The sequence below is a fragment of the Gobius niger genome (genome assembly GCF_951799975.1).
Source record: "Gobius niger genome assembly, chromosome: 18".
NCBI lineage: Eukaryota > Metazoa > Chordata > Actinopteri > Gobiiformes > Gobiidae > Gobius > Gobius niger.
In genome coordinates, this window is record NC_136869.1 from 19,605,599 (window position 1) to 19,626,788 (window position 21,190).

General features: G+C 44.4%; 1 long non-coding RNA gene across 5 annotated transcripts in view; it reads left to right on the forward strand.

Annotated features, from left to right (window-relative positions):
• Positions 1 to 21,190, forward strand: part of LOC306977954 — a 38,233-nt gene that overhangs the window by 2,108 nt on the left and 14,935 nt on the right. For 4 of the 5 annotated variants that reach the window (XR_013793867.1, XR_013793868.1, XR_013793869.1 and 1 more), the window contains one exon: positions 5,533 to 5,681. This is a non-coding gene — a long non-coding RNA (uncharacterized lncRNA). Of the gene's footprint in view, positions 1 to 4,175; positions 4,283 to 5,532; positions 5,682 to 21,190 lie in introns of those variants that run through there. The other variant, XR_013793871.1, reaches the window with a different exon arrangement.

Sequence of the window (21,190 nt, forward strand, 5' to 3'; positions counted from 1 at the left end):
GCAGAGAGAGAGAGATGGAGAAAGAGGGCTGTGGGGCACTCGGCTGCGTCTGGCTCTTATGTAACTGTATTGGTCCCTCTGGTGAATGATGTCAGCCGCTCACCTCATAGGCTCTTACTGTAAGACGCAGGCACACTTCCAGTATCGAGCATTACTACGGGATATCGAGGGAGCCTGTGGAACAACCGCCGGATCGCTCGTGTGTGTGTGTGTGAATTGAAGAGAGTAAGCAAAAAGGAGTGAAGATTTCCCCCAGCTCCTCATTGTGGAGGGAAATGATTGTTTGGCCCGTCTGTAGAAGCAATATGCAAGAACGGGGTTGGATTGATCGATCATCATGTTCCATATTGTAATTCCAATCATTTCCATTTCCTGCATAGTCATTTAGGTCAGGTTTCCTTAACGACATTTCTATTTTACCCATTAACTGTGTGTCGACTTATGTTATATTATAATATCCATGGAAAGTAACTAATGTAAGCCTGGCCAGCCTTGAATGTAAGCCTGACCAGACTTGAATGTAAGCCTGGCCAGCCTTGAATGTAAGCCTGACCAGACTTGAATGTAAGCCTGGCCAGACTTGAATGTAAGCCTGACCAGACTTGAATGTAAGCCTGACCAGACTTGAATGTAAGCCTGACCAGACTTGAATGTAAGCCTGACCAGACTTGAATGTAAGCCTGGCCAGACTTGAATGTAAGCCTGGCCAGACTTGAATGTAAGCCTGGCCAGACTTGAATGTAAGCCTGGCCAGACTTGAATGTAAGCCTGACCAGACTTGAATGTAAGCCTGACCAGACTTGAATGTAAGCCTGACCAGACTTGAATGTAAGCCTGACCAGACTTGAATGTAAGCCTGACCAGACTTGAATGTAAGCCTGACCAGACTTGAATGTAAGCCTGACCAGACTTGAATGTAAGCCTGACCAGACTTGAATGTAAGCCTGGCCAGACTTGAATGGCCACATTACCACAATGTGTCGAGTGCTCATGTCTTAACATCTGGGTACCTTTCAAGAGTATTTGTTGCAATGTAGTACTTTTACAGTGCCAGTGCCTGAATGATACTTTTTTTGGTACCTTTGTTACATTTTTTGGTAACACTTTAGATTGCAGCCCGCGAGTTCTTTGTGTAGGTACATGGAACAAGAAAGTAATTACACATGAAAGTGCAGGGAAATACACATGAAAGTGCAAAGTTTAATAAAGGTGTACAAAGTTTACCAAAGGCGTAGGTAAACTTTGTTGCAGGTGTTTTGGTCGTCATAGATGTGTGATATAGATATGCCAGCAAAACTTTGAGCTTAATTAATGTATAACTAATGCGCAAATACACCGTACCTAATGTGTAACTACAATATTACTACTAATAATAATGGCTTACTAGTATCACTTTTTAGGTTCGTTTTGCCAGACACTAAGGTTAGAGATGTTAAAGATCGTTTACCTTTACATGTTTCAGCCGCCATCAATCTGTAAAGGTAAAAGATCTTTAACATCTCTAACCTTAGTGTCTGGCAAAACGAACCTAAAAAGTGATACTAGAATACAAGTAGACACAATGAACGTTACGAAGTTAATAATGGCTTACATTTGTATTGCGCTTTACGAGCCTGTATTACCAAGTTTCTCAAAGAGCTTTCGTCATTATTCATTCACTCGGTCGTGGTAAGCTACTGTTATAGCCACAGCTGCCCTGGGGTAGACTGACGGAAGCGAGGCTTCCAGTCTGCGCCATCGGCCCCTCCGACTCCCACCAACCCCTCACTCACTACATTCACCCAGGCTGCCTGGTGTCCCCAAACCGTCTCTCATCCAAGTACCAGTCAGGCCCTTCCCTGCCTCGCTTCAGAGATCTGACAGGATCAGAATATGGCCACACACAAATGAGCTGTAGTCTAAAGTGAGCTATATACACCTTTATTACACCTTGTATGCCTTTGCTACACATACACCTATGTGTTGTACACCTTTATTACTCTTTGTGCACCGTTATTAAACCTTGCGCTTTAATGTGTAATTGCCTGTTCTTACATGTGTAATTTCTTTCTTGTTACCTGTACCGACACATGGCGCTTGAGGGCTGTAATCTAAAGTGTTAACTATTACTCATTATTCATTATCAAGATCATTGAAGTGAAAGAACACTGTTCATGAAGAGTATTTCATTGAGCAAAACCAGTTTTTATAACTTCTTTAAGCTGGAACAACTAAGTAACTTTCTTTAGTGCTGTCCCCTGATCCACTAGGCATCAAAACTTTGACTCTTTAGAAAACAAACAAACTAGAAAACTTGTCTTTCTGCTAAAATCTGTATTTTCCAGCCTACTCGGAGTTCTCAAACGCGCATCTTATTTGATGCCTGAACTGCGTTTCCTTGCGCATTGCACCTAAGTTAAAGCATCTGCTCCTTAAAGTCCTTGATCCAGCTGTAGAGGCAGCGCAGGCTCTGAATGCAGATGTAGTCCATGGAAACTATCCTCAGAATCAGGTCAATCTGTTTTATTTGTATGCAGGGAGTCCCTCTACTACACCGCAGTGTTGTCGTGCACTTTGAGAAGGGAGCACGAGCCTCATCAAAGCGGGACGTCCAGGCAGGATTAAGGCCCTCTCTGTACTGTTGGGCCTGATGCACCTCTGCACACGAGGCCAAGGAGAGGGCACTTTTTAATCCCGGAGCAGTGCGGGCTGCGTACGCACTATACAAACACAAGTATGGATTACTTTACGCAAGTCTTGTGCGCGCTCGGAAAGTCCTGCTGATCGGAACATCGTGCAAATATCACTTTGCGAGTCATTACAGCGACTGACAATTCCCAAATTTTCACTGATGCCACATTTATGTCAGTATAGTCTTTACTGCAAAACAGGCTGGAACCCTCAATACAAAAATCCTATAGGACAAAGGACTATTTTCATCTCTGACTCCAAATTACATAGAGCCTTTTCAATCAGTCACACCGACGGGCCGTGAATGGAACACATGTCATCTGACCTCCTCAAAGCTCCGCAAAAGTACCCAATGTTCCCGCCACTTTTAGAAAATGGCGTTATGCCAAATCACCGCAGCAATTGTGACTTTCCTAGATGCTCCTGCCGTTCACATGAGGGGAAATGAGCGGCAAATGCAGGCAATGAGGAGACTACCCGAAAGCAGCTCATTCTGTATACTTGCAATTTTGATGACTTGTTCTAGATGTAGCAACAAGGCATAGCACACAATCCAAACTGTTTGTTCAACGTGGTTGGGTTGACAAATATTTCTTCTTGTTCCATCTGCTGATTTGGAGCGCATGTCTGAATTCCAACCTGGGGAAGACGTTGTACCTTTCTCAAGGACAGATAGCCTAGGCTTAAATCAGTAACTTTCTTAAACCATCAATAAAGTCTTAGTTCTCTCATAGCCGCTAGAATGAAACACTTTCTGGGTGCATATGAAACTTTTTTTTCTTCTTCTGTCGAACATCTCAACATCTTCCAGTCTCGCTGTGAGTTTTCTGCTTGTTGGGGAATCAAATGGAAAAACTCCGTGCCCCAGTGCCCGAGTCTTGGACCGACAGTTTGTATTTCTCTGTATGAGTTTTCGCTCTCACTCGCAGAAGTGTGTCAGAGTTTGTGCCACTGAATCACACTGTTGTAAACAGAGCCAAAGGGTTGGACTTCCCCACTCCCAGCAGACACACACACACACACACACACACACACACACACACAGAGGCGGAGAGAGCGAGAGCCCATGTGGTCTTCAGCTGCTCTAAACACCACCTCTGTCATAGTTTGTCCATTACTAGAAGACGTGCACAAAAAACCTTGGCAGCAATGTTTCAGAGTAAACCTACTAAGAAACACGCTGGACTGAGTCACTTGATGATTGACCAAACCTAACTAAGGTTCCACAAATAAATGTAAATGAGTTTTAGAAATATGGTAATGATTTTGTGACCACATTTACCTCTTCCGGCACTGTATTGTGGAAGTATTGTAGCTCTCCCAGCCTCCCCCTCCTCAGGCTCTCCCTGCGTTCGATGAGTCAGACTCCTGAGCCCCCCCCCCCCTTCCCCCGGTGGCTCACCTCAGGCTCGGAGATGAGGGGAAACCAACTGCCCGACTGACCTACATAACCGCATTGATATGCCATTCCGGCGCCGAACGTGTGGGGCTCTGAACGACGGCAGTGCCCACGCGTTTTTTTCCTAATAAGTGGCTTTCAGGCTCTCCATTGTTGACCTGACACCGGCGAGGAGGAGCCCACAGATGGATAGACACTTGTGTTTTGTGACAGGTAAAAGCGCGTACGTAGGCCGCGTTAAGCTCAGCGCCAAACGTTTGTGTGTGGCAACTCCTACCTAAACCTCTTTGCAGCCGGTAAATCTATTTTGCCATTCAAATTTAAGATGGTATGAAAATCTGGTGTTATTGTGCCAGAGCCGCCGCCGTCGCCGGAGCTATTGTGTGGTCACGTTGGCACAGGTTGGCGACTGAATCGTTGTGTGGGTGGATATTTGGCCAATAAATGTGCCAGTTTGGCTCGGTTATTGAAGCGAAGAGGGTAAATATTGAAATCTTTTTGTGTTTGAAAATCCACCTGGAAACTTTATTGACCAGATTATGTCCTAGTATTGTCTTGTTGCAGCGTAGGCACAGTTGGCACTCTTTGACTTGTAAATAAGGTGACACTTCAGAACTACAGGGTTAGCAGGGTTTTATGTGCAAGACATTTTATTATGTAAAAAAGAAACTCCAGCCTTTCCATTTGCCTGGTGCCTTTGTTTTCCATCACAGCGGCATAGAGGCCACGGTGATGGAAAGCAAAGGCGACATGCTAACCACTCATACAGCCATTGGGTCACGAAAAGGTCAATTACTCACAAATATAAGGAAAAAGATTAGAATGAAATGTTCCATAATGCACCTTTTTAATAATGACCCTGCAGTATTCACATAGTTTTTTTTTTTTAACATTGTCTACCCTTGTAGTCTTTTAATCTCCTGCACATCCATGATCTCCTGTTCCCGCCGAGTGCGCCGCCGCTTCCCGCTCATTAAAGCCGTGTTAATGAAATATTAATAGAGTGGTGTCATTGGCTGCGCTCATCGGGGGCAGAGGTCGCCTGCTCGTCTGTCTGCTGAATTCATTGGTCTGATTTAGAGGCTCAGCTAAAGGTTAATGTGCTGTAGCCCCGGGACATCTCCATTTGAGAGGAGAGCTCGTTAGTCACAGAATACAACAATGAGCATGTAAACCGTTCTCCTTTGACTCAGTAGGTTTATCTATTGGGGAAACGATTGTCAATGAAGGTAGATCTATAGATGCTGTACTAATAAGTCTGTTTTTTCCATGTATGTGTGCAAACGGGACTGTTCAATGTCTTAATGTTCTGGCTAACCTCTAAACCTCTACAGAGTCTGCAGTCATGGCAGCAGCAGAAGCCTCGTCAGTCATGGACAAATGTATCCTATGACGCGCTGAGAGTCGGCCCAAATCACTCTCTCACCTCTCCACTGTCTCCTCTCATTGTGCTGTTATTTTAGGCCTGGTGTGAGTGCCCCTCTGTGGATGTGGGACGGTGAAGCGGGGGAGTCCCGGGATGTCCTACAGCTCTGTCCTTGTCCTGACACCGCCACGCTGTCACTCGGGCCTCCAAACGACCCTGCGATGAATGGAGCGAGTCACTAATGAGGTAATCACATGTAAAAGTGCAAGTAACCCTCAGGACAACGGGACGGGAGAGGTGAACTTTGTCTCTCCTCTTTATTTGTATATTCTAAAAAAGTTCTGTAAGCCTACTCCTTTTGGAGATGTCCCTGGGGTAGATTGGAGTGTCTCCCACCCCCTCCCATGTAAGTCAATAGGACCCGGCCTGCCATCTGTGGACATTGATACCTCTGCTGAATCATACTACCAAAGTGCTCTTCCATCTCTCCTTCCCCGTCTTTGGCTGCACCCTGTCACCCCTGGCACCCTCCGCTCCTCTGTGGGGAGGGGTCAGAGCTGCTTGGAGATGTGCGCACCCTGCCAACTGGGGCTAAGGCTGCGTTCAGACTAAAAATAGCCTGGCCTTACAAAATCAATGTAGATGCTCTGTAAAAAAGAGTTGTGGGGGTAAATCCTGTTGCCAGTGCAAACACAGATATTTCCAACATCTGATGATTTTTGTGATCACTGTCTGCCCCACTGTGTAATGGAAAACATATGTTTGAGCTGAACTACGTGAGATTAAGTGTTTTGAAATATGTAAATGCCAGTATGAGCCAGTATGGCAAATGTTTATTCATTAGTGGTACTAATGTCAGCCCTTGAATGAGGTGCCATGAGTCATGACTGATTTGGTTTTGTTGTTGTTGGACAGTTGTGCAAACAGAGGTGACACCTCTCCTCAGTGTGACCGGGCTCTCCAGCCTGTCCTGCTCTGATTAATGGAGCTGTCTGCTGAGCATCAGCCTCAGAGCAGCCTGTGGTCCCCCTCTGAGCACACTGTATTCACTCACAACAGATGGGCCCCCCGGGGCCCCTGGCTCAGTCACACCTCTGTGTGTGCACTCAGCATCTCTCATTGTAATCAGCACAGCTCCTGGACAGGTATATTTGAGTTCTTCCTCAGACTGAACCTGTCTGCAGTGGGTCTTTAGTCGCTTTATTTACAAATGATGTGTTCCACTTTACAGTGATTTATGGTGGCGCCGCATCATCACTCGTGCTTTATTACAGTGTTGTCGTCTTACATTGGGACATCTTGATTCATCTAAAAGTGAAAGCCATTATAGAGTCCTTCGTTAGACTTTGTGTTTGCCTGGAATGCTCTCCTTTCTTGTTAAAATTCAGCGCTGGTACATGAGGATCTGATCATCCCGTTTTGCCAAAAGAGGCAAGTGTGGCACCAGAATCGAGTGTGCGGTGCCATGCTTCACCAGGCTTTCATTCACACAACAGATGCCAGGCTTTAGCTGAGATTCTTGATAAATTGTACATGAGGACGACTTTGCCTCAACAATTTAATTGCTACAAATGAGTTTCTTTGTTGGGACTTTAGATTTCTGGAGAATGGGTTACCTCTGTTGTGAGATTTGGACAGTGTTTTTGTTCTGCTGATGACTGTTTTGTTTCTCACTATCAGGGAGCAACAGCGGCTGTTCAGTTGCTGCTGATGCACCAAAGATTAGGCTTTTCTCTGCAATAACATAACAGTGGTTAAATGGTCTGGGCTCGTCTTTCAAACTTGACTTGAGTTATTGCTTTTGTGCAGCTGAAGTGGTAGATGGCTGCCTGTCAGCCCGAAGTGTGATAACCTGAAATTACATTGCCCATAACATTTACACTGAACATCAGTCTAGGATTGCTCCGGCTTAAATCTTTAGGAGAGAGGACAAACTTTTAGCGCTACATTTTCTACTGATTGGATCAAGTGCGCATCGTTTTAAGGTTAAGGGAACTTTATTGTGCCTGTAGGGAAATGGATTTTAGCCAATCACAGCCAAGCCTCAAAACGACAAACTACAAATCTATTAAATAATATGTATTAAAAAATGTTTATTGTATGTAGCAGCTACCTCAGTTTTTTGAAACTACGAAACTATTCTACAGTACACTAAATAGATCTAAAATGAAGGCTTGGGGATTTTTAAAGGGTTTGACAGTATTTCAGTATTTGTGCTCCACTTAAACAGTTTGTTGAGGACATGATTTGGTACCGGGCCTGACATTGCCTACCCCTGGTATACGGCATCCTTGGCTGAGAAGTAGTGCACCACAGAATAAGGTTTTAGGAATGCACCATGCATCATATCCGGCTGGACAAAGTGCAGAGTCAGAGTGAAAGAATGAAGAAGCCCTGGGTTACTTCTGATAATCCCCTGGCTCAGGTCCACACGGTGATCTCATTGATAGTATTGAAATGATGGTTGTTGTTGGCTAATGTTACAACCACATTCTCACGACAATACTGCCACGTGATTGGCCCAAACGTCCCAAACCACTGCTGGTTCGGTATTCAAACAGATCGTGAGGGTTCAGCTGTAGGACGAGATCAAAGTTTGGCTATTCTGTCCTTGTCATCGGTACCGCAGAGTATGTCGTCTTTAGGACCAACATTACTGTAGTATCGACTTCTTACATGGACTTTCACTCTACTTGTGTGATATCCAAAATGTGTATGACTAAGTTTAACCAATTCTTAGTGACTAAACATTACTGATCTCTCATCTTTACTGTGATCTGAAGAATTTCTTAGTAAGAGCCTTGGAAACACTCGCATTATTCTTGGCTGTGAAGTGTTTTCTGACCCGGTGGCTGCTCAGCGTATGATGCCGGGCCATGTCCAAAGCATTTCCCACACAGGCAGCTGATGACACTTCCCAGGATCACATTTTGCTAACAACTTCCTTTCCCTGATTGGTTTCCATGCGCGGGCTGTCTATGAATGAACCACGCTCCGCTCAAACAGATGCTAAGTTTAAGGGAATTAGGCCCGCAATGTAAACAGATGGAGGATTACGCACAAGACGGCCTAAGCCTTTACAGCGTTGTACATTCACAGAGATTTTGTTGTTGTTTTGGCTGGCGCCTTTTGATCATATTTCAGTCTTTCCTAAAACACAAAAGCAGAAATGAAAAGTATTATAACAAAACAATAGCGAGTTGAAGTCTAAGGTTACCATATATTGGTTTGGATTGAGGGAACTGCTGTCTCACCTATTTCTAAGTAGCTCCTCAAAGGTATTACACATACGTCTGAAGTCAATTTGGCGAAACAACTCATACAGTTACACTTATTGTTTATCTCATTATGTTTGTGCATTTTTTATGAACCCAGAGTACTTTATGAATACAATAAGCATGCTGACGAAGGCGACCTCTGGGCTCGGAGGCCTAGAGGAAGAGCAAAGATGAGCAGGATAATGATTTATGATGTAAATAGCATGTAGACAAAATTATGGTTTAAAACATTCAGCTGCAGTTTTGGCTGAAATTGACCACATTTTGCTGCAAGTTTCCTTTTTGTCCAATTCTCTTTCCTCTGTTTGAGGAAATGTTTGCAAATCTTTATTTCTGTGTTTGTAGCATTAAAATATAGTATTAAAAATATCATGGATAAGCATAAAATTTGACTAATATTTGACTATAAATCCTGCTTGAGGGCATGATTTGGTCCCTGGGCCTGACATTGCCTATCCCTGGGATAGGGCGTCCTAGGCCGAGGAGTTGTACCACAGAATAAGGTTCTGGGTATGCTAAACTATGCATAAAATCCAGCTGGACAAAGTGCCGACTGAGAGTTAAAGAGTTACCTGGGAAAGTAGAAATCTACCAGCATTTGGCTTGTTGGATCGTCTTAATGTCAAGCCCTGGGCCTAACCAATCGAAAGTTAGCTACTCTGGATAATCCCCTGGCTCAGGTCCACAGTTATCTCATTGAAAGTAATGAATCAGGAAACTTTTTTTTCTTAAACTTTACTTCACGATGTGATACTGCTGTTTTGCATCAGCCTTTGCTTGGTTCGCCTAACGATAGCCGGATTCCAAGCCCTTTGATCGACTCGGCTTGTCCCTCTAAAGAAATCTCTCCTAACACGCTCGACATTGTGCATTACATTTGCCTCGGTGCTGGCTTTCACACGTCACTCTTCCGCTGCGCTAATGCCCCTCTCTCAGCTGATACGCTTGTACTGCTTTGTCCGTAATGCCCTCACAGCCTGGTCCAGCCCACCTCCGCCTAATCCCCCAAAACCCTACACGCACAGATCCCCTCTTTTGAGCGGAGACAGCCGAGTCAGCACCATCCACCGCAGAGCCTCACGTGCACGCGCCCCCTGCCCCCTCGTGCACGCTCGCGCAGACAGACCACCGCGCTCCATGTCCCGAAAAGGAGGTTACGCGGGGGCTTCACGTGAACGTGCCTGGGACTCATCAGCTGCTCGACTTGTTTTGTCTAGGACTTTCTCCCGTTTTCTTTTTTTTTTTCATTCATTTACTCCGCAGTGGGACGCCGGCTTTTACATTAAACAAACAAGGGGCCGACGTGTAAATATTTAGCCAACGGCGTTTCATGCGGGTTCAAAGGCGCGCGCAGGAATGACTCTGGGAATTTGTAATCTCAACTGTTAACATGGAAAACAGCCTCGGAGAAAACAGCACTTATAAAAGAAGCGTAATTAAACACGATTATCCACGCTGCAAATAGAATGATTTAGTTTCCTATCTCTCCAGAACTGGCCTTAAAATGGTCAGGAGGTGACTCGTAGAAGAACAGGAATGCAGGCCGGCTTTAAAAATCCCTTTGACACGCTTTTAGGCACACACCTTTGCAGTCCAATGGCACTGGGCGATGACCCTAAGGGCGCAGGTCAAATGGTTCTATCTTTAAAGCATTTTCTTTTAGTTCATTTCCATGAGGAAAGGTCTGATCCACATCTACAGTAATTTGTTAATTCATTCCGGGCTTTAACAGCTTCACAGCGGTTTAATCTGACATTTGATATGGAGAGTATTGCCCCTAATAGACACGCACAGGTTGCATTGTGGATTACATCATACATACATGAAACAGCCTCAGAGGTCAAAGATCAAGAGCCGGGGTCACGGGTCCAGTCCAATCATAGTTTGTGGCCAGACATTCTGCTTAAGGAGGTGCTGAACTTTGACCCGTGAGTTCCTTTTTTCGTCTCCTTTTATTGTTCTCAGTTCATTCTGACGAGCGATTGTAGTCTCGAGAAAGTCGTGTCTGAAAATACAGGAATATCCTTTTTCTTTTTTTTTTGCGTGGCTCTGACTATGACGAAATCTCCACTGCAACTCGTCAACCACCACCAGCACCACGTGAAGCCGCACATCCACGTCGAATGTTTTACAGTTATTCCTGGCTGCGGATGAAAGCGCGCAGATATCCGCCGTTCGTGGAAGTTCATCTGCGACCTGTCAGCGCGGTATGCTTCATTGTCCGCACAGGAAAACGAGCCGCGAGCGCTTTCATGCGAGCGGTTATCTCTTGACAGCCTGCTCATCAGCTGCTGCCCCACGGAGCTCCCAAAATATAAATCCTCTGACATTTCCATAAATCATTATTTTTTTCTTTAACCGTTATTGCACCCTTCAGCTGGTTCACACCTGAGTCTAACTGTGTATCTGGACTAAAAATAGCTCGTTAAAATACTTGGGATTTTTCGGCGACCGGTAATTGAATCTTCGATGATTGCATTCCTGTTTTAAAAGCCGGAAACCGACGCAGTCGATGTGAGGAGCTTGTTGTTCTCTTATTAGATTTGCGTTATTTGCTGGAAGGGGAGATGAAAGCGCGGGTGGCCAGTGGTGATGTCTCTTATGGAAGGACAGTGCGTCTTCTTGCATCGCCCCGGGACAGGCATTTCATACGCGGAGATCATACGCCACTGTGTCATACAAGCATTTCACACAATGTACTTTTTTAGCACAGGAAGTCGGCGAGATGATCTGCCAGGGGCTTTGCGGGCTGTGACCTGGCATGACTCTGGTTTGAAAGTTTTGCCCAAAATGTTCTTGGCACAGACGGAGCGTGGGTTAATGCTCTCGCCCCATAGTTAGAAGGTCCCACGGTTGATTCTAGGCTGTGTGGAGCCTTTCTGTGCAAATGGATGATTACGGGTTTATGGACTACAGTCCGTGTACTATTCAGCATTCGCATTGGTATGGAGTTGGTTTTATGTTCTAAAAGCAGATTTGGTTTTCTGTGTGGAGTTTGCATGTATCCCCCACCCCCAGTGCCCGGGTTCCCTCCTGGTTCAACCTAAACATGTACAATAGAGGCGTATCAACGCATCCAGATTGGTGACAGTGGCTCAGGCGACAGAGCGGAGTGTCCAATAGGCTCTGTGCACGGGATGCTTTTGGCTAACTTCCTGTTGGCCAGTAGGACTACCTTACTTCCTGTCCACATTTTAACATTAATAAAAATAAGACAAGGTTTAAAAACGGAAGAAAACTTGAATAGACGTCAAGCCAAGGGGGGGTCATAAAAATTACTTCAGACATTATTCAAACATTAGCCTTTAGCTTCGAGGCTAAAGGCTAAGAGATCATTTATTAAGACAGGTGCTAAATAGCGAGTACAAGCTGGAAAATAGCACCAAATTTCTTACTTGAAATGGACTGTCCGGCACAATTCTAGAAGGTTTACATGTTCTCCCCATGTCTGCGTATTACCGCCGGGTACTCCAGTTTACCACTAAAAACATGTACAATAGGCCAGGATGAATGAGAGTGTGACTTGTTCATTAACATGCACTGTCCCTACCAAATAAACCAATAAACAACAAACTGTATTATAGTATTAGGGCCCCAAATCAGATATGTAAATGACAGAATGCTGCGTGACTAAAAATGCACAAAGTACTCTGCTGCTTATCCACTTCTGCTGCTCATTTTTGCACATGGGTCAAGGCTTGGTAAATGACTCCCTTACAGTTATAAACAACTTAATAATAAATGTTTGAAACCTTACTCAAACAGCTGCTTGTATTGTTTAAATATTTGTTCCAGAAGGACGCAGCTAACTCTCCAGGAATAAACCACTGACAGGAAGCAGTCGGTACCCTAAGTTAGCGTCTTGTCATGAGCCTATAACTGAGAGGCTGGCCTGCGTGAATGCAGTGAGCGGTTGATGGAGGTTGGAGACGCCGATGGCACAGATTGGCGGACTCGCTCCAGTGCGTCTACCCCAGGGCAGCTTTGGCTACAGGCCAGAGAATGAGTGACTGCAGCGTAGTGCTTTGAGAAGCTTGTCAGCGCAGTCTGCATGTTTTTGTATTATTGAAACATTGATCATCTTAAATTGTATATTAATATGTATATCTAGTACTATGGCATTTTTGGAGTGTTCTCGTGAAACGGGGAAAGTGTGTATTTTGCTTTATATTTGGACAAACAATGCCGAAACTTGTGTTTAACTATGAATTGTTAAACCTGAATAGATCTCAGACAGCTGTATCGTGATCATTGTAAATGTATCAACATATTTTCCAAAATTGCCCAGACATTACATTGCGGGTTACATGATTTGTGACCAAACTGGCTATTTCGACTGCTAATGCACTATAAGCTAAACTCCCAAGCTGCCCCTGGGCCAACCTAGTTCAAGCTCTGGAGATGAGTGTTCTGACGCTGCATTACGGCTGCCCACTGCTCCTGACGGGGCAAAATGCTGAGCACAGATAGCCCTACGGGACACTTAAGCATTAACCTTGACCTCAGTCACATTCTGGCCTTTCAATCTTTCAGTCTGTGCATAGAAGCTGTAATTGGGTGTTAAAAGGCCAGCATTAATTATTATGACAATATGTTGTCTATGGTTGAGAGAGGTTTAAAGGTTTTGAAAGTATCATTACTACATTTGTCAGAAAGTAACATTTCTGTTTTCAAAGAATGTATGAAGAAGGTCACGTGAATTGCAAATCGAGCTTGTCAGAAAATCCCCTCATTATTCAGCCATACATTACCATGTATTAAAAAAGAAACATTTTAGAAGAGTTGGAATTGGTGTTTAAAATATTACATAAAGGATCTCATCGTACGGTTATGAAAAATAAGTCTCTGGGGAGTCTGAATACTTAACTAGGGGATGATCACCGCAGCTGTCTGGTGTCTGTAAATTAAATCTGGATCAACGGAATTAAGTTATGAAAACAAATGAATCCCTATGTATTGTTCATGGACAGCAGTTCGTTGAGGAATGTGGCTACTGTTTCACTTTTATGACGGAGGCTCAACTGGTCAGTCCACAAATGGCGCACAGGGGTGTCTCTGTAGGAGGGAAATTTCACTCAAAACTCCGGCTGAGGCAGTTGACTTAGATGGAACAAATGACAAGTAACTTTTCAAGATAGGATCAAGCATCTGCAGATGGAAATAATCTGGTGCAGAACATGTCTGTCTTTGAGGTTAATGTCTCTGTGCACTGTCCCTTCAATAAAGACTAAACTAACGAAACTAAGATCGGTCTAGATGAGGCTGGAAATATGAAAATGGCATTTTCACCGTATAAAAAAAAAAACATTTTCACTTTAACTTTTGCATGATTTTATCTTGCATTTCCCTTATCCTACCCTGCAATGTCTGCTTTTACTCAAACCACTTTGTCCAAATAGTACAATCTGACAAAATGCACGTGCCTCAGAGAGAGCCGCTTTGAGTTTTGAATTTTAACGGCTGCTCGCACCAAGATCGACCTAAAGCCACACAAGAAAACGCTGCCCATTCATTCTGGCCCCTGCACCTGTTGAGTGGAGCGCACGACTTTGTCCTCCCTCCTTTTTATGCGCTGAATTTACAGCTCTCAGCTGGGAGCCTTCCTTTGGGCCCCTGTGGCAGAGCAGCTGTGATGACGACTTCACTGACTCCCCCCATACCAAGTGCCACACCAACACTGCCACCCCCAAAAAAATGGCTTACACACACCTTGAACCTGATAGCGTCTCGATCCGCCACACCGCCTCCATCAGCTGTTGGCTTCGATCCGAGGCGCTACGAAGAACCGCCCGATTCTGGATACAATTGCGATTGTTCTGACAATTACGATTACGTTTGCGATTTACGATTAAAAGTCAAGGTTCAGTTCACGCTGCACATTTAAATTTGAGAGAAGTCGTCACATACCCTTCAGAACATGTTTGTAGTGGCCTTAGCGAGTTGTATTTGCAGTAAGACTCCATGGAGACGGGATTGTGTGTCATTTGTAAAGGCCACATTACCTAAATAATTTGGGATTGGCTAATTGCGCGGAATCTTGCTCCGCTCAACTCAATCGAAGCATTCATCTCTCTGCTGCCGTCGTTTGTAACTTTTGACTGGAGCCAGGAAGAGCGCGCTGAAATCCCCCTTCATAAAACATGTGTGGTCTTTAGTTGACGTTTTATTAGCCGTGTGAATGGATAGTAAAAGCAGATTGAGTGGAGTGCCTTGTGAATGAGTGAAAGAGGAAGTGGTGGTGGAGAGCGGCTCGTCTTGCCCGCTGGCGTCTCCCTGGAGCAGCTGTGGGTCAGTGTGTCAGTGTGTAATCTCTCCACGCACGGCACTAATGAGGCGGCCGTGTTGGAGGAGCAAGGTCTGGCCCTGAACCGGTCCGGCTCCGTGGTGCGAAGTGATAAGGCTTCCTCGCTGCATCCAGTCTCCCCTGTGGCCCTGTTGTTAGGTTGTTAACTCTTTGAGATTCAGTTGCATTTCAAGCTTGTTTGTTTCCACTTTGTGGAGTGTCTGCTTATGCTCCCTTCAGATGCTTCAGTTTCCCCTGGGGAGGCACCGATACCACTTTTTCTCAAACTGATACGAGTACTTTCATTTCAGAACTCACTGATACCGAATACCGATACAAGTACAAGGTGCAAGGTACAAACATAGTAAGGTTATGGACTTACTTGTTCAGTTGGGTTAATAGTTACTTTACTCAGTTACATTTACTTGAGCTAGCTTTCCAATTGGTATACTTTTAGATTTGTTTCTTGGGCCTCACTTTATTGATTTATTAAAGGTGCATTATGCAACTTTTTCTGTGGAAAACAAAGTTGATGCTTATTTGACCTTGTAGTGACCTAGCGGCTGCATGAGGGTCAAATAGGTTAAATACGCAAAAATATCAACTATTATTTCCACAAAAAGAGTTGCATAATGCACCTTTAAGATGGATAGGATAATGGTAATGTCCACACTGTGTTTTTTCTGTGTCCGTCTAAACAGCCCGTGTCCTTTAGTTGCTCAGCACGTGTGTTGTACTGCTACACTGTGGCAGACACTATTTTCTTCTTCTTTTCTTTTTTAACGACACCTCCCCCCCCCCACACACTACAACAAATCTGTCACACTGGCCAGGTGGGTGTGGTGTCAAGCCCAAGGACACAATGCCACAGATAGTGACAGGACATCACCATTATCTGCACCGACTGAGCGTCTGCCGCCTGTAGATCGTCAAACATTGGAACATTTTGAACAGCTGGCTTTGTGCTAATCCTTTACGTTTTTATTTAAATGCTACGTGGTGTTAAGAATGATCCGACCTTGTCACATATATTGCTGCAAAATAAAGAATGGAAGCAGTGTCACGGGCCGCAAAGCGAACTCTGTGACTTCAGGAATCAGACAGTGCTGCGAGTGACTTTTGAAAATTAGCACTTGGCTTTGTAGAAAGATGAAAGCACCGATTCACAGTAATGCGCTCATGTAGCATCAACAGACGTGAGGTTTGAGATTTTGACCGTGGCAATAAAAGCAGTGATTAGTAAACAACAACACGATCTCTGTGAAACTCTTTCACCTCAGTACTTCCCTTTAGCGTTCATGCACCGTCACTGGTTTCTTTGGTTTGAAACGTTTGGACTAACTTTTCCCATAAAATACTTCTTAGCCAGACCTTTGCACGGCTCCAGCTTGTGTAATTTGACAACATTATGATCAACACCCCAGATTTCAGTCTTCATGAATGACTAAGCGGGGCCCGAGGTTTGCTTTACGCTGCTCCCGAAGTGACCATTCTGTGTGTGGTCTTCTCGGCTCGGACCCGGCTCTTTCGGGTCTCCTGCCCGGTTCTGTGCCGTCAGTGGCCCTTAAACGTGTCAGCGCGGTCAAGAGGTTTGGGGGGTAATGAGCTTGTTGTTGCTGATGGACGCCTCTCGGATGGTGCGCAGGAGCTGGGCGCTGTGGCACTCGCATTCTTGTAGGTTCACGTTACAGCGGCGCGGATGTGAAGCAGCTGGAGCGGTCCGGCTTTAGTAACGGCTGACTCAAAGGGGCTGACGCTGCTTTCAGTCGACTAGTCACAGGCGGCTCAGTGCGGATCGCGTACGCCGGCCCCATACCATGACTCCAAACTGGGATTTAAATAGCGGAAGAGGGAAGGGGACTTCGCGGAACGGCTCTTCGCAGAAAGCAGTTATGTCCGTGGCCTCGATCCAAGATGTTGAGTGTGTAGGGTAGATATGACAGGTGCTCGTGCTAGTTACTTTGACTTATGGGGTGAATAAAGCCGGTTTCTTCCTGCATGTTGCAATATTATACTTTCGGAACGTCAAACAGTGTCATGATTCACAAAACCTGTCCACTTTTTACATCAGTGGTAATGTTGTTATACTGTGTCTTCTTTAAAAGGTTTCATCCGGATGATGGAAAACAAATATCGAGCATCAGGCTGGCTTAATGCAGAGGTTCTCAAACTTTGCATGCCGTGACCCCCAAGATGCGATTGATGCGAAACAACTGGGGGTCTTGACAGTAAAATGTAATTGTGGCTGGCCTGGTACGCAATTGTTTTTTTGTTTTTTTTATTACAAAATACTTTAATATACTTTCTTTATGTTTCTAAATAGTTGAAAATCGTATCCTGAAATGATTCCACCAGATCAATGTCCCGTAACCCCCCAAGGAGCACCTCCCGCTTTGGAATCCCCTGGCTTAAAGTGATAGTCTGTAACTTTGCAAAGTGAGGAGAGATGAAAGTGAAATTTGAAAGTAAATAATCAAATTCCTCCCCTCTTTGATCAGAAAGCCCTTCTTAGTTTGGAAAATTAGACTTCATAAGTAAACGAACAAACTCCCTCCCCCTACCCTCCTGATTGGACCTGATAGGCTGGTTCACAGGAATAGCTCATCTCATTGGTCAACGCAGGAGGATACTAGACTCTGATTGGTTGCTGACATCCGGCAAGGAGGGACTTTACAAAAGTCATATAGCTATATATATTATTACTTGCTTACGTCAAATGGTCGATTTTGCAGCTTTTATAAAATGTGTAATATATGAATACTTCCAGACTATCGCTTTAATGGGCAGGCACAAATACATTTTCTAACATAAATCCGTATCGTCCTATGTGGATCAAATGGTGAACTATTTTCTTGCTATCTCAATTCTGCCGCTTAAAAGCAATCAAGTTGTCCCTGTAATTTTGTAGCTGCTTCTAATCTTTCATAGCCATGACACTCCCAATATCAGTGGATACACCTTTTCCCCCTGCAGCTCCCTCATAGCCTGTCCACTCCGATTAAGCCCTCCCCACTGCATGTCTTGGGTGACTTTTTGCGGAAGACGGGGCCAGCGGAATTAATCACCAGAGGAGCAGGTTGTTTCTGAAGGACATTTTGCCTCAAACTCCAGGAAATCAGGCCGATGTATGGCGTCTGAGGAGGCGGTGTGGAGCGCAGCCAAGCGCCGCTCTGTGTGACCTATTGTGGACGAGACCATCCCTCGGAGCGCATTTGTTATCGCCACGCTGACCTGCTTTTGCCCACTTCAGAGGGTAAGAGCTGTCTAAAACCGGCCAGAATGTCTTTGGGAAATGTCACGCGAGCTTGGGTGCATACCTGAGTGTTTTATAGCCAGGGGTGCCAGACACTAAAAGATAATATCAAAGTTGTCCCGAACACATGCGGGATTAAGATATCGCGTCTAAAGGTTTACACTTTACAAGGTGACAAGATTCTTTAAGCGCCGTTTAGGACATTATTCATTCACATCCCACGAATGGAGTTGGCAAGCTGCTTCTGTAAACTGAGAGAAACAGAACTGTGCGCAAATCGCATCTCCGATCAACCAATCAGGGTGAAGTGTCTTGCCTGAGACACAACAACACACTGACTATCTGGATTCACACTCGGGCTGAACAACAATGCTGTATCTTTGTGATAAGCAAGTTTGTTTTTTCATCAAACTGTGTCACAACAAGGCCAATAAAGATGTGTTGAATCAGGCTCAAAACAAGGAAAGAGAAAACAAAAGAATTACACCTTTGCTCTTATCGTCCAATTGTCATAATGCAAAACTAGATTGATATCGCCCAGCCGTAGCACTGGCCCGGCCGCTGTGGGCTCCTTCTCCTCTTATGGAGTATAAATAGCTGCCGTGCTTAAATGGAAGTGGGTTCGAAGCTCCGACGGCCCCACATAAAGATACATGTGACTATAGATCTAGCGAAGCGGCACCGTGGAACCGGCCCAAAACGCTAAAATAGTCCCCGCATCACGTGATCCGACCGGGCCCCGTGCCAATCGGGGTTATGTTCACCACCACCTCACCCACATTCTTCCTAATACAGTGTCAGTGCCCTGGAAATACAGCCCCCACGCGCACCGCCTGGCTGCCTTCAGAGAAACACCGCATCACAAGGAAGCGCACCTCTGGGCGACCTACATAAGGACTTAAAAATAGGACAATGACGGAAGGAGTCATTAGGCCAAGAACTTTTCACTGCTTGTGCGTGGACACGATGATGTTGATGTGAAAATGATTTGATTTGGTCAGGAATGTTGGGTGGATGACGCCACAAACAGCAGATAAGTGAATGACGCAAAAAGAGTCAATTATAGATTAAAGGCGCGTGGCATTTATTTCCTCCCAAATTCTTCCCAACTTTAAATGAATTGATTTATTTTTACACATTTTTGTGGGAGCTGTGCGCTAGTTTAACCACATTTTGGTTACACAAAATTTCTATTGAATTTTTACCATTGACTTTGATTTAAAACATATAAATGAATATTGACATAATGAATTGAAAAGAATGATGGAGGCTAATGAGTTATGTAGCAGGAATGGGACGATACACTTTTGTCACGATGCGATAAGTATCACGATACTCTGGGGCCGATCTGATACGTATTACGATTCAGTAAGTAATTATGATAAGCTGTATAAGTTTACCTTAAAATGTGAAAAAGAAAACAGCCACTTGACATTTTTTGAAGTGTTATGATTGAAAAGTCACGAAAAACTGAAAATGTATCAAAGTGCTGTGTAAGGAATGCAGGATAAAAATGCCTCCAAACACAAGTATAGAAAGTCTGGCAATACTTGATATTGTGTCCCAGCCCTGTTATGTAGTAACCCATGGCCATAGCATCACAATCTTAATTTGAGGATTTGTATCCAGGCTGGGCTACACCGAACAATTATAAAAGCATTTAACTGCATTGTTTCCTAAGTTTTGGGCATAGCTGGTCCATTGTGCCTTTAAAGATTATAACTTCAATATAAATTAATGGTGATCTTTAGTTCCAGGAACTATATTGTGTGCATTCTTTTACTGTTTATTTATTCCATAGCTGATTAAATTTAGCCTCTTTGCAGCCAGTTTAGCCTCTGCTGCTTTGCTGGTTATCAGGATCTATTTGCACATTTTCTGAAAGACAATGTGATTGTGAAGAGAAACCAAAAACAATAGATCCTCCTCATTTACCACAACAATGGCTCTGTGTGTTGAGATCTAAAAATACAGGGCTTGCATGTTTTATAGCAAGACGCTACCGTTTTTGCATATCTAAGTAATTGCTCTTTGCATCCACTGGTTTCCCATGTCCTCTATCAGCTGCCTTGTGTCTGCTTTTGATATTAGTGCTCCTCTCGTCTGTATTCTAACCACCTCCTACAGCTCTGACGTCTGGCTGTCCCACTATTCCACGCGTCAGTAAACAGGGTAAAGTCCCCTCCTTTCATGTCGGTGTTATTTAAATCTGAGAAGACCCAAAAGCTTCATCACAAGCGGCATTCCCAAAGTGAGGGGTGCAGAGGAAGTGGAGGTGGATTTCAGTAGTGTCAAAAACTCCGACAGTAAGCGAAACTGTGTGTGTGGGGTGTGGGGTGTGGGGGGGGGGGGGGTTCGCCTCTTTGAAATCTCTGGTTTACAACTATAAACAAGCTCGGGTCAATCAGTTTTCTGGGCTATTTGTTGACTTTTATGACTTAATTGTGTTCTTCCTTCACGTGTTGTGCACCCTCTGCCCTTTAACTGGACTTGCCTACATTTACTGTTACATACAAGTGGGCTGAGGGAATTTCTCACAGTTTTCTTAGAAGCAGACGCAAATCATGCAGAACTGATTACATTTCAATAATACATGAGGAAAGCTATGAATCAACAAACATGAAAAATTATGGATTTATCTGATTTACAGTGCAAACCGAGTAGCTTCTTCAGGGCTGGATTGGTGACTGTATCTACCACAAGACGCCACTTGTGGGCGGCGGCACATGACCGTGCACAGGTGGAACAAACTTCACAACAGCCACGAGGCGAACTCTGCCAAAAAACAAAAAGGAATTTCCAAAGCATTCTTGTCCGCTCACTCACAAACAGCTGGATAAGTTGACTTCTTACAACTATTAACCCTGTCATTATGCTAGATGCTTATCAAAGACATACATGGAGTGTTGTTTTGTTTCGCTCGCATTCATGTGCACTCAAA